The sequence below is a fragment of the Eumetopias jubatus genome, unplaced genomic scaffold, assembly GCF_037043125.1.
Source record: "Eumetopias jubatus isolate StellerSeaLion01/CBP00866 unplaced genomic scaffold, mEumJub1_p1.0 scaffold_15, whole genome shotgun sequence".
NCBI classification, from domain to species: Eukaryota; Metazoa; Chordata; class Mammalia; order Carnivora; family Otariidae; genus Eumetopias; species Eumetopias jubatus.
Genome location: NW_028274821.1, coordinates 20,818,714 through 20,843,872, shown reverse-complemented (window position 1 = coordinate 20,843,872; position 25,159 = coordinate 20,818,714). Strand labels below are relative to the sequence as shown.

At 39.3% G+C, this 25,159-nt stretch overlaps 1 long non-coding RNA gene across 2 annotated transcripts; it reads right to left on the bottom strand.

Annotated features, from left to right (window-relative positions):
• Positions 1–12,587: 12,587 nt before the first annotated feature.
• On the bottom strand, positions 12,588–20,009 carry LOC114198736 (uncharacterized). Of its 2 annotated transcripts, none has more exons than XR_003607166.2 (3): positions 19,934–20,009; positions 17,234–17,299; positions 12,588–14,534 (listed from the first exon to the last, which is right to left on the bottom strand). It is a non-coding gene; the product is annotated as an uncharacterized LOC114198736 (long non-coding RNA). The 2 variants fall into 2 exon arrangements; XR_015766876.1 differs by having other exon boundaries at positions 12,588–13,965.
• Between the last annotated feature and the right edge of the window lie 5,150 nt (positions 20,010–25,159).

Here is a 25,159-nt window from a genome sequence, read left to right as displayed (position 1 = left end):
GGCACTTTTCTTCTCATTTCTTTGGTGAGGCTCCCAAAGAGGGCCCTCTTTACCCTTCAAATGTAGATTCTTTTGTAAAGAGAAACGGTCAGTTAAAATCTAGCCATTGTTCTGTTCCCAAGTAAGTCAGAAGGTGAGGGTATAAGTTGAGGGAGACATGAATACAAGGTCTTTTAGGATGGTTTGAAAAGAGACCACACAGCTTACCTCTATTTAACTCTTAATTAACTAACTAAATAAATGTTGGTAGAAGAGTTCTTTGAGAAAAATAAATTTCCTTTTTAAAGTGGAGGTCTAATCCCTTTAATGTCTTTGTGAGTTATAAGACTATACATCTCATGGTAAATTTAAAAAACGAATTTTGAAGTATCAAATGCAAGACCATTTTTTTTGTTCTATTTTCCAAAATTTCAAAAGCAGTTTCTAACAGTCCCTCACCCCCAGTTCCAGGAGAACTTGATTCCTGAGTGGATGTCCAAGGACCACAACCTTGTCATTCACATCTTTTCTCAGTACACAGCTTCAGGGAATCACATGACACTGGCCAAATTAAGAACAATATTTCAAGCTTTAAAAAGTTCTCCTTGAAGCTCTGTGGTAGAATTAAATTAAAAGCAAAATCATTGAGGTTTTGTGTAGTTTATATTTTATATTTTGTGTGCTTTATTTTTAAAGTGAATTTTATTTTAAATTATTCAACTGTTTTTGAATAGCTCACACATATCCATGAAACATGATTCAAAAGGCACTGGGAAGTGAATGCACCCCTTATTCCTGTCTTCTGACCACCTTGGTTCCCAGAAGTAAATTTCTTTATCTGTTTTTAGCATAGTCTTGCAAAGACATTCTATTCACATACAACATATACTCTCATAAATGACAATATACTTTAAAGTCTATTGCAGTTTATTTCACTTAAAATATGTATCTCATAGATCATTCTAATCAGTCTATATAGAGCTACTCATTCTTTTTAAAGTTGTCTAATATATCATTGTAAAGAAATAGAAATTTATTTAACAAGTCTGCTATAGATGAACTTCTAGTTATCTGTAATCCTTGACATTGCAAACAATTTGGCAGTAACCTTGCAATATTGCACCAAAAAGCATAAGATACCTAGGAATAAACTTGACCAAAGAGGTAAAGGATCTGTACTCTGAAAACTATAGAATGCTTATGAAAGAAATTGAGGAAGACACAAAGAAATAGAAAAACATTCCATGCTCATAGATTGGAAGAACAGATATTGTTAAAATATCTACGCTACCCAAAGCAATCTACACATTCAATGAAATCCCTATCAAAATGCCATCAACGTTTTTCACAGAGCTGGAATGAATAGTCCAAAAATTTGTATGGAATCAAAAAAGACCCCAATAGCCAAAGGAATATTGATAAAGAAAAGCAAAGCTGGTGGCATCACAATTCCGGACTTCAGCCTCTATTACAAAGCTGTAATCATCAAGACAGTATGGTACTGGCACAAAAACAGACACACAGAACAACAGAACAGAATAGAGAACCCAAAAATGGATCCTCAGCTCTAATGGAAAAAAGACAGTCTTTTCAACAAATGGTGCTGGGAAAATGGGACAGCCACATGCAGAAGAATGAAACTGGACCATTTTCTTACACCACACACAAAAATAGACACAAAATGGATGAAAGACCTAAATGTGAGACAAGACTCCATCAAAATCCTAGAGAATAGAGGCAGCAACCTCTTCGACCTTGGCTGCAGCAACTTCTTGCTAGACACGTCTTCAAAGGCAAGGGAAACAGAAGCAAAAATGAACTATTGGGACTTCATTAAGATAAAAAGCTTTTGCACAGCAAAGGAAACAGTAGACAAAACTAAAAGATAACCTAGAGAATGGGAGAAGATATTTGCAAATGTCTTATCAGATAAAGGGCTAGTATCCAAAATCTATAAAGAACTTATCAAACTCGACATCCAAAAAACAAATAATCCAACAGACACATGAAAAGATGTTCAACATTACTTGGCATCAGGGAAATACAAATCAAAACCACAATAAGATAACACCTCACACTAGTCAGAATGGCTAAAATTAACAACTCAGAAAGCAACAGATGTTGGTGAGGATGCAGAGAAAGGGAAACCATCTTACAATGTTGGTGAGAATGCAGACTGGTACACTCTGGAAAACAGTATGGAGGTTCCTCAAAAAGTTGAGAATAGAGCTACCCTATAACCCAGCAATTGCACTACTAGGTATTTATCCAAAAGATACAAACAGTGATTCAAAGGGGCACATGCACCCCAGTGTTTATAGCAACAATGTCCAGAGTAGCCAAACTATGGAGAGAGCCCCGATGTCCATCGACGGCTGAATGGATAAAGAAGATGTGGTGTATATATATATATACAATGGAATGTTACTCAGCCATCAAAAAGAATGAAATCTTGCCATTTGCAATGACATGGATGGAACTAGAGGGTATTATGCTAAGCGAAAGAAGTCAGTCAGAGAAAGACAAATATCGTATGATTTCAGTCATATGTGGAATTTAAGAAACAAAATAGATGAATATAGGGAAGGGAAGGGAAAATAAAATAAGACAAAATCAGAGAGGGAGACAAACCATAAGAGACTCTTAACTCTAGGAAACAAACTGAGGGTTGCTGGAGGGGAGGTGGGTGGGGGGATGGGGTAACTGAATGATGGGCATTAAGGAGGGCACTTGATGTAATGAGCACAGGATGTTATATGCAAATGATGAATTACTAAACTCTACCTTTGAAACTAATAATACCCTATATGTTAATTGGTTTTAAATAAAAAAAAAATAACCTTGCAAATACATTTTAGCCATGTTACAATATACTAATGGGAGAAATACCTAGATGTGTATTTGCATTTTATCTGTATTTTAAATTTGTATTTTAATTTTGTATTTGTAATTTATATTTGTATTTTAAATTTTGATAGATCTGGAAAAATTGCTCTTCACAGAGATTGTATTAACATTTGATTTATGAGAATATCTGTTTCTCACACTCTCATCAACACAATGTTTTACCAAACTGTTTGATACTTGACCATAGTGAAAAATTCTATCTTGGCATTTCTCTATTTATGAGTGAGGTTAAGCATTGCTTCGTATCTTTAAGAGTCATTTATATTTCACTTTTTGTAATCTGCCCTTTAATACCCTTTTCCCATTTTTCTATTGTGTTGTTAGTCCTATTGATTTATAGGTATTCTTTACATAGTAAGGACATTAGAACTTTGTGATATGAGTTGACAGATTTTTCTCTACATTTTCATTTCTTTGTTTTTAACTTTTGACTTTTTTATTCTATTTTATTTTTTTAAAGATTGATTTATTAATTTGAGAGACTGAGAGAGCGTGTGCATGCAAGCACGTGCGTGTGTGTGTGCACACACATGCACACCAGAAGGAGGGGAGAGGGAAAGAATTTCAAGCAGACTTCCCACTGAGTGTGGAGCGTGCCTCAGGGCTCGATCTCCTAACCCTGAGACCATGACTTGAGCTGAAACCAAGAGTTGGATACTTAGGCAATTGAATCACCAGGCACCCCTACCTTTTGACTTTTTAATATTTGCCATATTTTGGAAGTCGCAAAGAAACTTTTGAATTTTACACAGCTAATTTTAATAGCTAATTTTATCATGTTTTTCTTTTATAGGTTCAGAGTTTTGTGAATACTCAGAAATGCTCTCACTTTGATATTTAAAATGGTTTTCCATGTGTATTTCTAGAACTTCTTTCTTAGACCCCGTATTTCTTTTTTTATATTTTATATATATGTATATTTTTTATTTTATTGTTATGTTAATCACCATACATTACATCATTAGTTTTTGATGTAGTGTTCCATGATTCATTGTTTGCATATAATACCCAGTGCTCCATGCAGTACGTGCCCTCTTTAATACCCATTACCAGGCTAACCCATCCCCCCACCCCCCTCCCCTCTAGAACCCTCAGTTTGTTTCTCAGAGGCCATAGTCTTTCATAGTTCGTCTCCCCCACTGATTTCCGCCCCCCTTCATTTCTCCCTTCCTACTATCTTTTTTTTTTAAACATATAATGTATTATTTGTTTCAGAGGTACAGGTCTGCATATTTCTTAACATGTTTTCAGAACCGTCTATTCTCATTTATGCTCCTTATAACTTGGCGTTCTCTAATGTGATTATTTTGCTTTTCCTACTTCTTGAGCTCTGCTTATTTATGTTTTATTCTTTTGCTATCTTAGTGTATCTTATCCAATTTTTAGTACATGTGTTTTGTGTTCTTGCATGGTATGTAGTTTAAAAAACATTCCTGTTCATTCAAAATTTTCATGTATTTATAGCAGCTTCTCCATGGTCTGTTTTACTCATTTGCTCTTTGTTATTCCCATCACTGTCTTCATGTTCTTCTCATAGTATCTTCATACAATTCCTGTGCTCACTTATTTTTGATTATTAATTATTTTTGAGTAAGGTGTGTTTATTGGAGGTTCATGTGGTAGGAGGAATAAAGATCTGGCTGCAAGAAAACCATTTAAATAATGGGGGTGTTGTGCAAGTAAGCAATTTCTTTAGCCTTTACTTTTCCTAATTCAGTTTGACCCCACAGAACTACTCATAGGGCCTTTTTCTTCTCTGCTCTCACAAATACTTTGCCTTGCAAATATGACTGCCCAGGATGTTTCTTGAGACTCAGTGCCACTTTTGCTCCAGGAAAGTTGTCACCTTTGTGTTCCAGGAAGGTGACTTTTGTTTTTACCTCTAGATTTGGAGCAATGATTTTTTTTTTTAAGATTTTATTTATTTGAGAGGGAGTGTGTGCATGTGTGGGTGCGCACGAATGCAGGGGAGGGACAGAGGGAGAGGGAGAAGCAGACTTCCCGCTGAGATGGGAGCCTGATGTGGGGCTTGATCCTAGGACCCTGGGATCATGACCTGAGATGAAGACAGAAGCTTAACCAACTGAGCCATCCAGGTGCCCCTGGAGCAATGATTTTGGAGAACTGTTTCTTGAGGTTGTCTCTGAGACCAGCAACCATATGCATCTTCTTTCTGTGACCCCCCCCCCCTTGGACCTTCAATGCCTTTGTTAGCTCTCCTTGAGTTTGTAATTTTTGGTTATAGATGCCTCCAAAATTTGGCAAGGATGAGTTTGAACCTTTGTTTATTTGTTTGTTTTAAATATATATTTTTTTATTCTTAAGTAATCTCTACACCCAACGTGGGGCTTGAACTCACAACCCTGAGATCAAGAGTCACATACTCCACAGATTGAACCAGCCAGGTACCCCTGAACTTTTGTTTTTTAATCTTCTTGTTGCTATTGGGTGATTCTGAAGAGGAGAAAGGTAAAACAACCATGGTTAGTCAGCTAAACACTGGAATTAAAGATTATGTTCTGGGCATCAAGAAACTTTTTTTTTCTTTAAGATTTATTTATTTTAGAGAGAGAAGGGGGTTGCAAGGGGCAGAAGGAGAGGGAGAAAGAAACCCAAGCCGACTCTGCACTGAGGGTGGAGCCCTCAATCCCATGACCCTGAGATCACAACTGGAGCCAAAACCAAGAGTTGGATGCTCAACTGACTCAGCCCCCCAGGCACTCCAAAAACCTTGTTTTTTGTTGGGGGGAGGGGTAAAGGGAGAGGGAGAATGTTAAGCAGGCATCATGCCCAGCATGGAGAAAAACTCAGGGCTTGATCTCACAGCCCTGAGATCATGACCTGAGCCGAAAACAAGAGTCAGATGCCCAACTGACTGAGCCACCCAGGTACCCACCCCTTCTGCAAGAAAGTCTTTTAAAGATGCATGGTTGTGAGTGTAATTTTTTTTTATCCTATGGGTACTTCAAGGACCATACATATGCACCACATAAGTCAGGGTTCTTCAAAGAAACAAAATCAAGAGAAGATCTAGATGGATGGATAGATAGATAGATAATGAAATTGGCTCGTGTGATTATGGAAGTTGAGAGGTCTCATGATCTGCCATCTACAAGCTGAGTCCCAGAAGATCCGGTGGTTTGGTTCTAGTCCAAATCTAAACGCCTGAGAACTAGGACAGCAGGTGGTATATATTCCAGTCTGAGTGCAGAAGAACAGTAATGTCCCAGCTCAAAAGTAGCAAGTCAGAGACAGTGAATTCTCCCTTTTACTGCCTTTTGTTTTATTTAGACCTTCAACAGACTGGACAAGGCCCACCCACATTGGGGAAAGCAATCTGTTTTACTCAGTCTGTTGATTCAAATAAAAATGTCATCCAGAAACACCCTCTCAGACTCACCCAGAAATAATGTTTAACCAAATATCTGGGTATCCTGTGGCTCCGGCAAGACGACACATAAGATTAACTATCACGTGTACCAATTTACATGTGATCACTGAAGGATCAGTATATACTGAACTTGCATCAAAGAATTGTGTAAGACTGTTGAATCACAGACCTGTACCTCTGAAACAAATAATACATTATATGTTAAAAAAAAAAAAAAAGAAGATAGCAGGAAGGGAAGAATGAAGGGGGGAATCAGAGGGGGAGATGAACCATGAGAGACGATGGACTCTGAGAAACAAACTGAGGGTTCTAGAGGGGAGAGGGTGGGGGAATGGGTTAGCCTGGTGATGGGTATTAAAGAGGGCACATTCTGCATGGAGCACTGGGTGTTATATGCAAACAATGAATCACAGAACACTACATCAAAAACTAATGATGTAATATATAGTGATTGACATAACATAAAAAATAAAAAAGATGACCTGAAAGTCACTGCCACCAAGTCAAGCTTTTTGACACTTGAGAGATTTCTCCTAATAACTCATTAGAACAACCGCCCGCCAATACTATCCTTACAAACCAACACGGTGTCTTTATTCTTGTTCATATAACATAAATACCCACTCCTTATCTTAATCATTATCTCCTCATCCTGCAAGGGAAGGGGAAATCTACTATTTACAAATCACCTATTACATTTTGCCTTAAGTTATTTTGGAGTGAGTTAGTGTCTGGTCACCAAGCCACTAATAATACCTTAAGAATTCTGGTATACCAAAGAAAAATCATGGGACCAGGTATGCCATTTTTTTAAAGACTGCCAAACTTTTACTTTAAACAGTAGTAAAAATCCACATACATAACAGGAAAAAGAAAGGTGCTTTCATAACCACAGCGCTGAAGGATGATAGGAGAGGGTGTAAGTAACTAAACATAAATACTTGATACTTGTGTACACTGAAGACAGTCTAGAAGTAAGCTAACAAAACTTGTCTGTCTTTCATGTACTGGAAGATTCTCTAGATGCAACAGCATGATGGCAGCTTTGTCAGGAGGAGGAGGAAATAGATGACTACAGATTCCTCACCAAGTGTCTAAAAACAGTGTTTCAGAATTTCACCCATCAACCTGAGGAGATGAATAACTGAAATCACATTATACCTATATTTTCTGAAGTGAAAACTGTCAACATTACTCTCATAGACAATGTTCTGACTGAGCTGGAAGGAGATTTTTGGCAGTTCACAATCTGTTAGCTCATATTTCCACCGCTCTGGGGAAATGGCCTCAATACTTCAAGACCCAATACTGGATTGTCAGGGAGAAATCAGGGTCAGAAGCAGAGTCATTGATCCAGTACTTTCAAAGTTCTAGAAGAAAGACACATTACATGGTGTCAACAGATCTGATCAAGATAAAGGAACAGATCTGATAGCGATAAACCTATAAGTCACGCTATATACAGAGATTATGTTTTTTATAGGGATGTTACTCAATGTTTATTTATTTAATGTCTATTTATTTATTTATCTTAAAAGATTTTATTTATTTGAGAGAGATAGAGAGTGAGAGCACAAGCAGGGGGGCCAGCAGAGGGAGAGGGAGAAGCAGACTCCCCACTGAGCAGGGAGCCTCACTCTGGGCTCCATCCCAGGACCCTGAGATCATGACCTGAGCCGAAGGCAGATGCTTGACCAACTGAGCCACCCAGGTGCCCCTAATGTCTATTTATTAAATACGACTGCATGTACTGTTTGCTGCAAATAGAACAGTGAACAGGCAAATCCTCTACCTTTTAGGAATCTACAGTCACATTTTGTTTATTTGCGTGGGGACAGGGGCAGGGTGATATGGACATATAATGCACAAGTAAAAAATAAGTAAGATATTCCAGATTGTAATAAGTGCTATGACAGCAAACAGATTTGGCACAGAGAGTGATGAGAGGGATGGTAGTTCTTTAGAAGGGGTAATAAGAAAGTCCCCTCTGAAGAGGTGGCCTGTGACCTCTGACATGTCACTGCGTAGGTGTACTGTACGGGCGGTACCTATATAAGCCTTTGGAGACTGTAGTCGATCATACTGTAGTGAATCGGCCAGTGATAAGCTTGATGGGCCAGGGAACTGAAGCAGGATATTTTATTTGAGGAATTAAGGGCTAAGCCAGTCATTTCTTTACTCTTGCTTTTGGTTTTATGCATATTTTATATGTGTATAGAGAATTATTAAATGACCATGTTTTAAATATGAAAAATTCTGTAACCATTTTTCTTTTCTTTTTTTTTTATATCTACTGATTTATATCTTTTCACATGGAGAATTTGGCGGCCAAATGTTATACCTGTACATAGAGACTTATGATTTTTTTTATTACCTTTTTTTTTTTTTAACTAGGCTCTATGCCCAGCGTGGAGCCCACCTTGGGGCTTGAACTCACAACCCTGAGCTCAAGACTTGAGCTGAGATCAAGAGTCAGATGCTTAACTGACTGAGTCACCCAGATGCCCGAGACCTATGATTTTTTTATGTGTCTCCACATAATGTATAAAACATTCAGCAAAATAAAAATCCAGGGTGCAGAGTTTACAAAGCACAGACACAAGCATGGTCTCAGTTAATCTTTACAACACAATGCCTCACGGTGCCCATGGGTAGGTAGTATAGTTGTTTCATAGAAAGAAAAGTGAAGCACAGTCAGATTCCACTAAACCCACTCCAGAGGTGGGGGGCAGGGGGAGGGTGGGTACAAACCATTTAACTTTAAATTTGCCCTTCCTCCCACCAAACATGCCACTTCGTATGGGGGCCACTTAAGTATTTTAGGAGAAGAACTCTGTGTGGAATAATATTCAGGCTGATGAATGATCTAGATATGTATCACCAAGGTGGCAAAAAAAAAAAAAATTCTAAACGTCAGGAATGTTTTTACTCTGATTTGGCAGGAACTTTATTTCGTAGTGTCATGAGTCTTGAGCTCAGATAGATAATGCCTTCACCTGATAAACTTTAGCAGAAAAATATTGCTGAGATTTTCACTGTAAGGTTTACAATCTAAATGGATAAACAATCTGCCCAGATACAAATACTGTGCAAAATATTAGTCAATTGCAGCCCATTAAAGATATAACCTATTTTTATTTTATTTTTTTTTGTTTTTTTTTTAATTTTTTATTGTTATGTTAATCACCATATATTACATCATTAGTTTTTGGTGCAGTGTTCCTATTTTTAAAATGGGAAAATCTCTATCAATTTTTTTTTCTTTCTCCAGTGCCTCAAAATGCCTCAGGAACTTTTACTCTCAAAATGTGGCACCTTCAGGCTGAGATTAAGCATGGCACATTTGTTAAAAAATGTTGAATCTGTTTCCTCAAAGTAGGCCTGCTGCTTGGTACAGAGATGAAGCGTGTGCTGTGAATGTTCACCGCGCTCCGTCTCCCAGGTTAGAATCCCTCTCCCCTTCAGTAGCTTTCCGTCTTCACAGTTTCAGGAATTTGGTGACCTGGTGCTTCCTATTCTCTGCCTGACTTATCAAAACATTCTCAGGACAGACTCTGACATTCATTAATCTTAAGGTACAAATGACCAATCACAGCTTGAAGTGTTTACTTCCCAGTGGACATTTATGTTTCATAAGGATCAAAACCAAGCTCCAACAATAACATTTTAGATACAGTGAAGGGAAAATTGTAGGAACCTCTGTGAGATTATGGCAGGCAGTTGTAGACTCTACTTATTTCTGAAGTCACCTGCTTCTGAGCTACTGAAAAGAGGACTCTCCGTAAATGGTCAGAGAAACTTAACTACGTTATTTTTCACTGATGAACAAAATAAAATATTTGTCTACTAGATTTTCTCACGGTATTAGCTCTCTTCTCTACCTCATGACCATGCAAGTTCTGACATGCACCGAAGTAATTAAATGCCACGAAGCATCCTCAAATTTTGTTCTTGCTCAACCAAATTCGTATCTTCTTCTACACCTCTTAGTAGGTGTGGAGCCAGAGCCCCAAAGGAAGATTGCACACATTGGTCCCTTCAAAAACGACGAGCTAGGCAGCATCAATAGAAAGTTCCTTCCTGCATGGGGCAATCTTGACAGCCACGGTCTATGTGGGGCCTTCTCCCTGCTGATTTTATCCTTTGGTTGAAATACACATGAAGAGAAATCTTAGGATAAGAGGAAGAGTAATGTGAACAAGAACAACAGGAGACACAGTGAGAAATATTTAATTACCACTATTTCAGAAAATCCTGACAATGAACCTGTGAGGTGGATGTTGTTATACCTATACCCAGTTTACAGATGAGGAAATGGAGGCATGGGGTAGGTATTCAACTTGCTCCAGATCACACAGAGAGGCAGCAGATAGGATTCACAAAGGCTTCTGGAGGAGGTGACATTTTACTAGGTTCTGAGGATAATGTAGGAATTAGCCAGGTGAAGGAGGAGAAATGGGGGTGAGAAATATGAACGAGGCTTTGCAAGAAGGTTATCATCTTTCCTTATTTATGTGAGAAATTGAAGAACAGATATATTCTATCACATGTCTAAGATTCCCATAAAGAGTAAGGGGCAGAGCTGGGATTTGAAGATAAGTAGTCTTGGGGCACCTGGGGAGCTCAGTTCTCTGGCTCAGGTCATGATCCTGGGGTCCCAGGATCGAGCCCCACGTTGGGGGGGGGGTGTCTGCTTCTCCTTCTCCCTCTGCCACTCCCCTTGTTCCTTCTCTCTCACTCTCTCAAATAAATAAAATCTTTAAAAAAAATGAAGATAGGTGGTCCTCTGTGAGAGCCCTCGTGCTTGACTGCCACAATATACTGCACTAGAATGTAACTAATGGAACAAGGTCCCAGAGAGGGAATGCTTGGGATCCAGGGCACAGATCAGAAGGTTAGCTTCATATAAGAGGAGGGGAACACATGAGGGGTGCAGAGAAAGCATGAGAGTAGGTACAGTGATTTCACAGATGAAGACAGACAGGAACCTGAGGGAAGTCCCACTTGAGCATTTCTATTCCCTTTGGGCAAAGAGGAGGCAAAGTCCTATTTGGGAATGAAGAGATGGTATGAATTTGAGAAAAACAGAGAAAGCTTTCAATAGAAACTCTGGGACATGGAATACTGACCGGAAAAAACAGAGGGATTCCCAGACATACATGAGTTTTAATTTTGAGATTGTAGACCACAAATCTATTGTGGCCCCAATCTTTGTGCTTATGGAATTAACTCCAGCAAAGGTCAGTACCCTGCCCTTGGCCCTAAGAGGATGTAGGTTTTAATGATTGGTTGGATTTCTTTGTTTCATACATATTGGAAGGACGTGAAGACAAGGGGACTTGGACTACTTGGAAATGTATCATCGAGGCAACCATGGGTTTGGGCCAGACAGGGTGGAAGAGCAGACAGGAAGCAGTGATGGGAGGAAGAGGAGAGGTCCAAAGATCACAAACCTCAATAAGGTCTAAATATCTGTGGAGTGTGAGTAAGGAAGCTAGAAGATAGGAGGTGGTCAGAGGTAGGATATTTGAAATGGTAATTCCCATTGTAGAACAGTTGATAATGACAAGGTCTAAGGTGTGGTCATGGATGCTGGTGACTGAAGTGGGGGTGAATGGGTGGAGAGCGAGCTTATTGGAATTGAGGAAGTAAAGGAAGAACTGAGATATTAGGTCGTTAAAAAAAATGGGTCATCCAGGGGCACCTGGGTGGCTCAGTCTCTGTGTGTTTGGACTCTTGATTTCAGCTCAGGTCATGGTCTCAGGGTCATGGGATCAAGCCCTGGGTCAGGTTGCACGCTCAGTGCAGAGTCTGCTTGAGATTCTCTCTCTCCCTCTTCCCCTGCTCATGCTCTAAATAAATAAACAAACAAACAAACAAATAAATAAATAGTCATCCATAGGGAACTAAAGACACACCGGCTAATGAGAAGCGCTGAGAATAGCAGAAAGACTATACATTCAAATCTTAACTAAATGTGGATAGCGGCTATGAGTTTTGTAGATTACTTTGAAGGGAGAAGAGGATGAAAGAAAGAAGAGAAGTGGGTATACCACAGAATGACACAAAATGCAACAGAATGAGATTTTTACATGAGGGTGGAAGAAGAAAGTTCGAGTAGTCTTTATATGTTTGAGCTTATCTAGCACAATTTCTGGCATATAGTAGGTTACTAAGAAATGTTTGTTGAAGTGAACTAAGAAGAAGGAGTATGAAGGAGTGGTTGCAAGTGATCTGAGAAGAAAGCAAACGCAGTAAAGACCAGAATCAGTGGCAGACTAATTTAGAGAACAGATAAAAGGGCAGACCATTTGTTAATAATTTCCTCCTGATTCTGTTTTATTGCCTTTTAGTGCATTTTAAACAGAGATTAGAGAGTGCAAAGGTATTCCTTTCTCATCACAGCAAATCTTGAAGAAACAAGTCTTAATCAGCATCTTCCAAACTTGGAGCCTCGTCTCATTCAGGACATGACAGCAACAACGAATGCATGTGGCATCAGGCACTGTTCTGAGTGTGTTACACTCTTTAACCCATTTGAAATCTCCTCAGGGATGAAGCCATTCAGTTCAGGAACTGTTGATGTGGTAAAATCAAGGAAAACACATTTTCCTATTGACCAGAGTTCTTTTCAACCATGGCATAGGACATGTTTATAGGTGTAACACACTCTCATACTAAGATTTTGACAGAAAGTTCAGAGAAGTCAATCAAAACTTTCTGGCACAATATTTCAGGTAGCTTCCCACAATGGTTCTTTTCAATGACTTCCTGGTTACCTGTATGGCGACCTATTTCACTCACTCTAGAAAACTGAAATACGGGTAAGGAAGACTGATGTTACTATAGGAGGGACCTTGAATGTGGTTGAATTCAGGAAAGCCAATGAACTATTTAGACATGTGGATGCCTTAGCTCTTATTAGAAACATCACCCTACACAGTTCCCTCCCCTCCCCCAACCAACAGCAGCTCATCCACGTGTCTGTCACGCGTCGGGGTCCTGGTGAGAACATCTGCCTTAAATCATCGATACACAATACTTCTGTTTGCACATACCTCTTCTGACCTTTTTTCTCAAAAGGATAGGGACAGAGCAGGCATGTAAAAACTCTCTCCTTGTGTCCTTTGAGGCATTTAGCTATGGCACTCTTACTTTCGTCCTCTCTCCATAGAAGTCATTAAATATATGGCAGATGGAGCTAATAGGTGGAAGCCTTCATGGCAACTGAGACCTTTTTGTTCATTTTCCTGTGAAAATAAATTACTTTTTTGTCCAACCCCATGTCTGGCAGACGCCAAAACCTATCCTGTTTTCAGTGCCCTGTGTCTTTCCCAGACACCTTTGCACTGGCTGAGCAGGTTTATCAGTTCCTTTCCGAACTATCAGTTATAATGGGGGGATCACAGGGGGCATTGGAGCTGCGGGGTGGGGGGCAGAGTGAGGAATGGGGATTTGGAGCACAAAACGCTTGCTTTACTCTTTGTCTCTGATGGGGACTGTGTATACAGCTTCTCTTCGTGTTATGTCCTCTCCAATCAGGACGCTGGGCAGTTTGATTCTTCCCTCTCTTCTGTCTTAATCAAACAGTGAATCAAATGGGAATGTTAATGTAAACATGGTCTTCTTATTTCATTTCAGCACTGGAGATGTCTCTTGGCAACGCAGGGTCCTGGCGCCCTGATGGACTGAAAAACCAATGTTTATAAACCATTCTTTTCTCTAGACTTGCATAATGGAGCAGAGGTTTTCTGTTATCAGCTCACAAAGTAGGCAGCCCTCTCCCTTCTTTAGCCTTTCAAATGATTTGCATTTAGAAATGGAAATTTCCTCCTGGGTCAGGACTAGAAACCAATGAAGTTTTCTCTCTCTCTCTCTCTCTCTCTCTCTTTTTCTTTCTTCAGTCCTTCCAACCCTCCTTTATTTTTCTGTCAGCAGAAGAATCCTTTCTTCAAGCGGGATAGTATGTGAGATGTCAATATATTTAATGGATCAACACTGAACTGCTCTAGTTGAAGTTGAGCTGAGGGGCCTAGACGCTACCCACCAGAAATGCCTGTCCCTTCACCTTTCCAACATTCCCGGATACAACAACATGGAACCCACGGCTCAGTGGAATGTGGCTTGAGAACCACTCTTCTTCTCTCTTCTGGCTATTTTTACAATGTGGACAACATTCTGTTAGCAGCAGAGTCGTCTTTGCAGATTTCCCCTGCACCCCTCTTCCTCTTGGGAGCCCCTGCAGACCCTCACTCACCTATAAAATGCAAACATCATGACGGTCAGATTTGAGAACAAGACGACTCAGATGTTTAAGGAAGTCTGAGAACTGCTAAAAATGTGCCAGTGCCTTATGGAAATTTGATCCAACAACTCCTGGAGATAATGCCCCAAACAAAAGAAACAGGTATTTTTGTCCAGCACACATATTTACTATGTGCCAACGATATGTTTATCACTGTGCCAGAGATCCTTGGGACTACAGAGTTATTGGTGTAATTGCTCAAGAGAACCATTTTTCTAAAATACCTTTGTATCACAGGGTAACTAACATAGGGGATCCGAAAAAATTAAGAAAAGTATATAACGAAGAAAACAGTCACACATACTCTCACCAATCAGTAAGAAGTACTGATTATTTTCTTTTAGTCTTACAAGATGGATTTCTTGTGGCAGAATTTCAGGTGAGGTGGCATTTGAAGGTGGCATTTAGGGATGGTGGTTTTTCCTGGTACCTTTTAAATCCTAGTACTGAGGAGGCTACTTTTAACATGTGGGCGATAATAGCAACTAACATCTATGAATCCTTCAAACCAGTTCCTTGGGCTTCTCTGCAGATTTAGTCTGTTCCATTCAAATAAGTTTTATGGCAGCCATCTTTGGGTGTTTTATTAATAATCAGATAATAGTGAGCTCTTTCTTTAGGTTATATTTTCTATCAAAATCGCATGAAGTCTATATGTGCTATAAATAGCATCTACATACAAATTTTTATGAATAAACACACTCAGAACACCAGCAATAAGTCCACCTAAATGATTTCTCAGCCAATGAATTACAGAATCAGTCATATTTCCCCAATGAGTTTCTTTCCGGTGCTCAAGAAGAAAAGTAGAAAAAATATATATGCATATACATACATTGATTAAATACTACTTGCATACCTTATGCATGGAATCAACAAATTCTTTAAAATGAATGCCAATGCCTGGCAGAAAAATGAATCTGTTTCTTCAGCCACTGATTCGCTATTGAACTTTGAGAAACTCACCTTATCCTTCTGTATCTCAGTTTCCCCTCCTAGTTTCAGATGCGTTTTGACTACACTGATATTTTTTTCCGCTTTATTGAGGTATAATTAACAAATAAAATGATAAGACTTTTAAGGTGTACATTGTGATGAATAGATATATGAGTATATTGTGAAAGGGTTCCCCTTGTCTAGTTAATTAACACACTCAACACTTCACATAATTATTCTTTGTGTGTGTGTGTGTGAGAACATTTAAGTTCTATTGTCTCAGCCAAGTTCAATTAGGTAATATAGTGTTATCAACTATAGTCACTGCGTTTTACATTAGATCCTCTGACCTTATTCACCTTGTAGCTGAAAGTTTGTACTTTTATCAGCCTCTCCCTATTTCTCCCACCCCTCCTAGCCCCTGTCAACCACTTTTCTACTTGCTGTTTCTATGAGTTTGACTTTTATTAGATTCCACCTATAAGGGATGCCATCCGGTATTTGTTTTTCTCTGTCTGGCCTATTTTACTTAGCATAATGCCCTCAAGAGCTACCCATGTTGTCACAAACGGGCAGGATTTCCTTTTTTTTTTTTTTTTTCTATAGCTGAATAATATTCCATCGTATGTATGTATGGGTATATGTACATATATGTAGAGAGATAAATAGGCATATAATCTCCCACATTTTTCAAATACATTCATCCACTGGCAAACATTTAGGTTGTTTCCATATTGTAGCTATTGTGAATAATGCTGCAATGAACACGGGAGTGCACATATCTCTTTGCTACCCTGTTTTCACTTCCATCGAATGTATACCCAGAACTGGGATTGCGGGATCATATGGTCTAACTACACTGATAATATTAAGAAGAGCCCAGATACTCCTCATTGAGTACAAAGCTCTGGGGGCAGGAATGGACCGTATATGTAAATGAATCTCTGGTTCGGCGAGAATATTTGTAAGCGAGGTTGCTACATCGTGCACACAACGTATCCAGCTCACAGGCATGTGGTGTGAATTAGTAATACAGCTACGGAAGCTGATGTAACAGAGGGAGATTGAAGATCAGTATTAAAATTTAGTTCTTCCCCATTTTCACAGTGGCTTCTGAAACTCTAGGTTAAGGGACACACATACCCACAATCAGTATAACTGTATTTGACTACTTACTGTGGTTTTCTGCATAGCTACTAATATTATTCCTCCTTCCCCTGACTCTTCCTTCTCGTCTTCTTCCTCCTCTACTTCATGGAGGTCTGGGATTGTGGTGAGCCGCCTGAACTGTCCCCTAGTTTTGCTCCTGACACTGGCCCTAAGGATATCTAAGTTGTGCCTCAGTCATTATGCTAAAGATAGAGGTCAGGTTTCTTAGCAGGTCTTTTCTCCTATACTCAAGGAGAAGTAAGAGATTGACTGGCAGTTGCCTTTCTGCACACCAGCAATTGTAAAGTTAACCCTCACCTCTGTTTCCGCGCCCACCCCCCACAACGGTCTCCATAAAGTATGTTTTTGTAACCATTCTCTCTGTGGAATTTTGTGCCCTACCTTTGTTTATAACCATGTGTTCATTTTCTCCAGTCACTCCCTCCTTCATATTTTTAATAGCAAATTATCAAACTACAGCCAACGAATGCCCTGCAGGTGCATATGAAGACCCACATCTATGCAGCATGAAGGGTCACTTAGTTTTACAGATATTTCTTACTTACTGAATCCATCATAGACGTTTTTCATCTCTGTATCTTTATTGCCAAGATTAAAGCTTATTCACCACTCTGGAAATAGATAAATAATGAACAGATTTTTTTTTTAAATCTTCAAAATTCTTTAACACAATATGGATTGGAAAAATTTGGAGAGGCAGAGATAAGAAGTGAGGAACCCCAATGGATAATATTTGTGGCTTTTTCAGATTGACAGAACACATACTTTATATTTATAACACCACTCTATTTGCCATAAAATACGAGATGCTATCATGAGATAAGCTCAAAAATGTATGAACAGAATGAAAGTTCACAAGGAAGATGCACATGTGAAAATTCATTATTGGGTTGAAAGATAGTTTAATTATGATATAGTACATTTTATTAACACCTCGATCTGGGGATATGGATGTGGAATTTCCTTCCTGAGTTTTCTACTTATTTTGGTTGGCTGAGTGGAAAGTGTGGGATGTAACTTTTATGTCTTTCTTCCATAGTTAGTGGATTTATTCCTCTGCTTTGCCAAACAAGAGCTAAGGGAATAGCATCACAGTAAGAATGTAGGGGCTGTAGGAGGGCTCTGTCTGGGATGGCCACAGGCTGTATAGCTGAGTCTCTTACCTGTTTCTGGGTTTACAGGCAATTCTATCTCTACTCACTGAGACCCGCCCTGAGTGGTGCCTCGAATTGGCTAGGGTTGCAGAGGAATGAAGGCTAAATAAGCAGATAAACACTTTTTTTTAAAGTAGTTTCCCCGCCTTGCACGAAGCCCAGTGTGGGACTTGAACTCACAACCCTCAGATGGAGACCTGAGCCGAGATCAAGAGTCAGACGCTTAACCGACTGAGCCACCTAGGCGTCCCTGAAGTATCATTTTTAAAATGCTTTATTCTTCTCTAATTTAAAGTGCTGAGAGAAACTGGGTTAACGATATAGCTTAATAGAATCATGGCATTTTCCCTCGAAGGCAGAAAATGCCACTGATTTTGACTTCAGAGGAAAAGAGCCTTAGAGTAAGAAAAGGAATCTTTAGCTACAGGTCTTTGCATTGGCTCAAGGAGATTTTTTAGCTCCTTTTCAGTCTTCAGGAAAAAAAATGCTTCTGAACAGGATAACCAAATCTGTGGCTGGCCTGTGTAACGCAGGGCATGGGGACAGGTTCCATCTCCTGTGCCACACTGGCCACTTCCCCGTCCCGTGGCCTGTCAGCAAGAGGACAGGAGCTGCTTTAGAAGCACAACCAAACCCTCACATTTCCGGCAGACCAGCTTCCGTTCTCATAGCACAACTAATTTGGAAAATCCGACAATTATCCAAACTGTACTTTCAATATGGGCTGAGATGAAGACCGTGTATTTATCTTAACAGAACTGCAACCGCATTTCAAATTCTACCTCGTGTGGAGGCTATTTCAATACACCACCTAAACAAATAAAGGAACTGGGAGATTTTCGGTTTCCCTTTTTTTTTTCTTTTCTTTTGATATCCTCCACTGAGGCCCTTTCTTGTTAATTTTGTCAGCTAGTTGCTGCTTAAAGCCAACTTCCACAGAGATGTATTTGCAGGTCGCTTCATCAAACATTCATTGTTCAATACTGTGACAGCCGGTAGCAGGCATACATACTCTTTCCTTGTTTGGTTTTCTGATAAAACCTGTCAAGTACTGGTTGACTATAACTGAATTTGTCACCCTCTCAGCAAGGTAACACCTCTTCTTACTCTGAAATAAAACAAAACAACATTTCTAACCCCTCTTTGCTACCCTCTCCCCATTGGACAAGCAAATAGATGAAGAGCAGCTTTCAACCAGACTACCGCCAACAAGGTTCATCGTTGATGCAAAATTCTCACACATCCAAAAACCTAAGGATCAGTCTCGTGAGAGCGCTTGCTCAGGAGACAGTAACATGCAGCGAAGGTCACAGAATGGGAGTCCTGGGCTTGTGTGCAGTTCAAACTGAACATCTGAAATCTGTCCACTGGGGCAACAAATCATCCCAACCAGATGCTTTGTGGCTGTGGGCCTTCTCTGTGGCCTTTTTTCAATTTTTCAAAGTCATTTTTTGGTGGCCCCCCCCAAAATTGAGAAAACTCATTTTTCTTTGGCAGGTGCCCCAAAGAAAACTGAGAAAGGTGATCTCCTACAGGATGTGCAGCTCCTAAGGATGTGTGAGCCTATGATGAGGTTGGAGTTTGAATTCTACTTTTTGATGGAATAAGGGGATGAAATATTTCAGTGGGAGAGTCATCTTTTAGCAGCTACGAGGCGGCCATGGAAGAGAATTCTGTTGGCCTCATACAGAAGCTACATCAACTGTATCAGTCAGTTAGCTGGGCTTCTCGAAGCTCTTGATGCTCCCCTGCTCCCTCCCCACCTCTCCCTTCCTTCCTGTACACCCTACTGCGAGTTTTATATTGGAGCTTTAGCTGCCCTACATGGTGGTAACCACACCCAACTTCAAGTTTGAAAGCTGAAAACAAATAGGGAACTCACGGGCACCCGGGTGGCTCAGTTGGTTGAGAGACTGCCTTCGGCTCAGGTCATGATCCCGGAGTCTGGGATCAGGTCCCGCATCGGGCTCCCTGCTCAGCGGGAAGCCTGCTTCTCCCTCTGACCCCACCCCCCTCATGTACACTCTCTTTCTCATTCTCACTCTCTCAAATAAATAAATCTTTAAAAAAAAAAAAAAATAGGGAACTCACCCCGTGCAGTTCTCTTCTTCCGAGCTTTGACTTCCTTCCAAAGCTTTACGCTTGTTCACTTTTCGGTTCTTTCAGCGAGTTGAGTTTCAGTTTGCCCAGAGTTTATCGTTCTCACCTAGGAGAGGGAGCACTGAGGTGACTGTCTGGAAGGAACTTAGTCATGCTCAAAATGGAACTCCACGTGCACCATTCTTACTACTCACTGACATATTTATTATACTGAGGGCTTCAGGGGTCAACATTTTACCTGATATTGACCTGAATCGGCAAACTATGTTTACACAGTGAATTTCTTCCAGTTGCTTTAATATCCCCTTTTATTCCGGCTACTCAGTGTTTTATTCCAACAATGTAACAGAAATGGTTGAAAATATCAATAATACCCTATAAATTGTTTCACAGAGGTCTTTCTTACAAACTGTGATTTTCCCCACATAAAATATGAGTTTAGAGATTATGTGAGAAAAAAAAAATTGAAAACATCTGTCATCTCTTGTAGCAAATTCTCTCTGGTTGTTGATTCAACAGCCATTTTGCAAATTCAAGAATTTTGTTCCTTTCATTTTATTTAAATTGTTTTATGTAGAAGGGCGTGTTTAGTGGTCCCTTAAAAGAACAGATTAAGGATATATCATTTTTCAATTTAAAGGAAGTTTTTTTTAGCTTTATACAGAGTTTTAAAAGACACAGCTTTTTTCTTTTTTTAATTTTTTATTTGTACTTTTAAATGTTAGAAACATTTACGGTTATAATTAAGTTTGGGTAAACATTACTTTGTGAACCCTAAAGAATAATACTCATTTGAATACCACCTTCCTCCACTGAGTCTACTAATGTGTCAAGTAGGGTGAGAGGTTCAAAATTTACAAAAAGGAAAAATGTGTCAAATATCATTATGTTCTTTTACAGTCAATTTATTAGCCACCGATGGAATTACCCTTCCTGGGCTGCTTGCTCCATAGGAGGCTAAATTTTTTTTTAAACAAAAGTTGATTGCCAACATTGCACATAGAGCTGTCAAGCAGGCACGTTTCTTAATCGTCAAAGTGCCCACTTTCTTCTGGCTGCTTTCTCAAATTAGGTAGAACATACTTATATTGGAATTAGTTTAATCTCTGCATCATTGATCTGGTTGGGGAAAAGGGTAGGCTTTTTTTTTTTTTTTAAACCTTTAGGAAACCTTCTGTTTTCTAGTCCCTCCCCTTCAAACTTGCTAGACTTATTCCTTAAACACTCTGGCCACTTCACTGCACTGAACACTTCCTCTTCACGCCACTGCACATGGTCTTCTTCCTTTTCTATGATCTAAGAACTGATAAATTCACCATGGCTTCTTAGAACATATCTGACTACAGTAGTTCCTCATCATTGGAAGATGATTTGCCCAGGTTGCTAAAATTTATTTGTAACTCCCAAATCATATTTGTGGTCCTCTCTCAGTCATTCATGGACATGCACAGAGTGGTGAAAAACTTGAGGTGCCTGACATATAGGTTCCCAGCTGAGGTCATACTAGGACAATGCTCGGCTTTCTTTTCCCTGTTTAAAATGGCCCTAAAGCATATCGCTAAAGTGCTATCTAATGTCTAAGAGCAAGAAAACTGTGATATGCCTTACGAAAAAAATGTGGTCTTTCAGGGATATCATGCTGTTGGCGATGAATTCAATACTAATAAATTAACAATATATTAAATAAGGTGTCTTTGAGTAGAAACACACATGAAACAATATGCACTTATCAACTGATAAAAGTATTATGACCAGAGGCTCGCAGGAACCTAACCTTATACTTCCCCTAGGAGCAAAGCTCAGTATTCTCTAATTCAATGTCGGTGGTGACCTGACAGACTATAACTACAGTGAATAACCAGAATCAACTGTACCTCATTTCTTTCTCTTTTGCAGGTGTCCCTTCCTTAATCTACCTTTTAAACTCACAACTGTTTAGTTACTGTAAGCTTAGAGGATAGATAGAACATCGTGGGTCAAAGCAGAAATCTGATAATGGAGGACGTGAGGTATGAACTGAAGAAAGAACAGAATTCAGACAGGCAGAGGAGGAGGAGATGGGGGCATGGAATGAGAAATGAGGCCAGAGCGGAAACGTACAGGCATATGTGAGAATACACAAAGGAAAAAATAAGGAGGCCAGTGGGTCCAGCAAAGAGAGCACATGCTGAGAATAACTAGTAAATAAGCTTGGAGAGGATGGAAGAGTCATATTAAGTGAATAACACTGAAGGATAGTTTAAACAAAGAAAAAAACCCCAAGAAAATAGAAAAAAAAAATTTGCTCTCCAGGGAACGTTTCTTATTGCCTGGATCACACACATACACACATATACACATATACATACACACACAAGTGTAATGAAAAAGCATATATCAGATTTGTTGCAAATTTTTATTTCCTGAGTATGACAGCAATTTTCCAAGGAGTGGGGGCATTCATGAAGTCTGAACTTTAAGCCTGTTTATTATTTGCTCAAATTAGAAAAAAAGTTATCTTGAAATAAAAATGAAACAAAAATAATTTTTATAATTGACATGTATCAAGATAATTTTAAATCACACTATCGGTGGGTGAGAAATACAATTAAAACAAAAGCAACAAACACCACTTGTGAGCTGACATCAGCCCCTGACAACTCATCTCAGGAGTATTGTGTTTGTGAAAATGGGGGAGCATAACACTGGAAGTGTTTTTACCAACTGACTAAAGCAGCACTTACTTCCGTAAATACCATATAATATAATCTGCACAGTCTCCAAAGAATTTAAAGCACTCAGAAATGGCTTGCACATTCCATGCTTTTGTCACATGAGACAGGTGATGTGCTATGAATGCGACACCATTTTGGTATGAAAACTGCCACTTACTGGGAGTATATTTGTAATAAAAAGGACTTTTCCCACATGAAAGCACATCTTTAAAGTTCCATTTCTCCCCAAATGTAGATGCACTGGGGGTCTCATATGGGCTCTTCACGGTTGAATTACTCTATATTGTATTTACTCAAGAAAATCCCAGGTGCTCTCCTTCCCCTTCCTTTTCCAATTCCTGATATAATATTGCCCTCTGGCAATTGGCTCTGAAACTCTGAACTGCTACCTGGCTTAGATTCCACAGTCATCAAAATCGTTCTGTCTTCAGAGGAAGACTTCAGGGATTGATCATAAGACTAAGATTAATGGAGACCAATGAGGTGGCTAATCTCCTTTTAGTAAGTACTTTGTCAATTAAAAGCTATTTTCTGGGTCTGAATTATTTGGATAATTGAGTACTTCAAATGATTCCAAAAGAGCCGTATCTGACTTCACACTCCTTCCCCCACTTAAAGCCTATGTCTCCAACGGCTTGCTGAATATCTCCACAAATTTTGGCGGGCCACCCACTGTTTGCAGAGCGCTACATGAGAATTCACAGACGATAACACATAATAAATTATGATTCATGACTGCAAGCATCTTGCAATCTATTTTGTAGCATTAAAACAAATGCACGGCAGGATATAAGTGTAATGTTGGAGAAGCAACCAATTATTGTTGGAGTCTGGACAATGGACCAATAAATAAATACATAGTATCTCACGTGCTGAACACGCAACGGGAGAAAAGCGCAGAACAAGAGGGGAGAAAGTGGCAACACTGGTGGTCAGAGAAGTTCCCTCTGATGAGATGTTATGTGAGAAGTGGGTGAGTACATAATGTGGCTACATGTAGGAAAAGCATTCCAGGTACAGGAAGCTGCCAGCACTGCTGGATGAGGAGTCTATGTGTATATGCTGTATACACACATAAGGTATGTATTTTTAAAAATTTAACCAGTACTTATAAAGTACTTAATACACACTATGTACCGTTCTAAATGATTTACAAATAGTGAGTCATTTAATCATCTGGGACAATAAGCAAAAATTTTCTTGATTCCTTTTTAATAGAAAGCTTCGTCTTGCAAGATTCCAGGTTTTAAGTATAGTTATCAGTACCAGTTCCCTCCTTGCAGGGCTAGGAACAAATGACATCTGTCTTCCCGTAAGCATTTATAGTCCAGGCCCTCAGCCTCATAGGCTTCTATCTGAGTCTACGTCCCAAACAGGTCAGGCGGACATCAGTTTCTGCTTACTTTTTTCGCTTTCTGTTCTCTATTGTTGGTACCTGGAGATTTACTTTATTCCTTTTGAACATGGTTATAGATTTACAAAAATACCTTTTTTTGTATGTGCTCCATTTTGTCTCTAGTCCTCCCTCCTTACCCGGTTATGACATGAGGTGCTTACTTCACTTTCCATGTCCCTTGATACTTTGCATTTTCTTCTTTGTGGAGTATGATTATGCTTAATAGATTTAGATTATCTGTTCATTCTTTTCCCTGTATATGATGAGTTATTTGAGGCCATATCTATTCACCCTATTCCCTAGCACATGGCTTAACACATAGTAAGCATTCAATAAATGCTTGTTGATCAAATAAATGAAACTCTTTCTACTTTTCATTTAAATAATAAGATATATTTGGGCTCCTGGGAGCATAAACTCAGACAAAAGACAAAATTTTGATCCATCATGTCTTTCTCTTCTCAAAGAGCAACAATCGGTTTGTTCATGGTGTAGAATTTAGAAAGAGATCTTTCCTCATATTCATTCAATCTGATTTCATTTTATTCTCTATTATATAAGTTAGCTGTGTCATTTCCATCAATCTACAAATTGTAGGTTCTCTCAAACATCTTAGCTGTTTTAATTCCATGGGGCAAAGCACTGAAGAGTTAAAAAAAAATTCCAGTTGCCAAATGTAGATATACTTTCATAAAGTAGTGAATTTCACTGGAAAATTTGACTTCTCTCTGAGAGTCAGCAAGGGATTGAGGTTCTCATCAAGGTAATAAAAACTGCACATTAAAATCAAAGCATTTTTGTCGTTTCTTAAGTTCTCCCATTTAAAGAGAGAGTGAAAGAGTTCTTTGGCTCGTGGTATCTGTTACAAGTGAACAATCAAATCAGTTCTGATTTGAACACTATCACTTGGATTACGTTTATCTATTGCCTGGTAGTGCCAAGTCAGCAGGCCTCAGAGATGAATCCCAACACTGATTGTCAACTTGACAACCTGGAGAATGAGGAGCATTACTTTATTCCTTTCTTCCCCACAGCATGTGTCAGGATTTTTGAGCTGTTACATGCCTCAAAACTGCCTATCCCTTGAACAAGTGGTAGTGTCCAGCA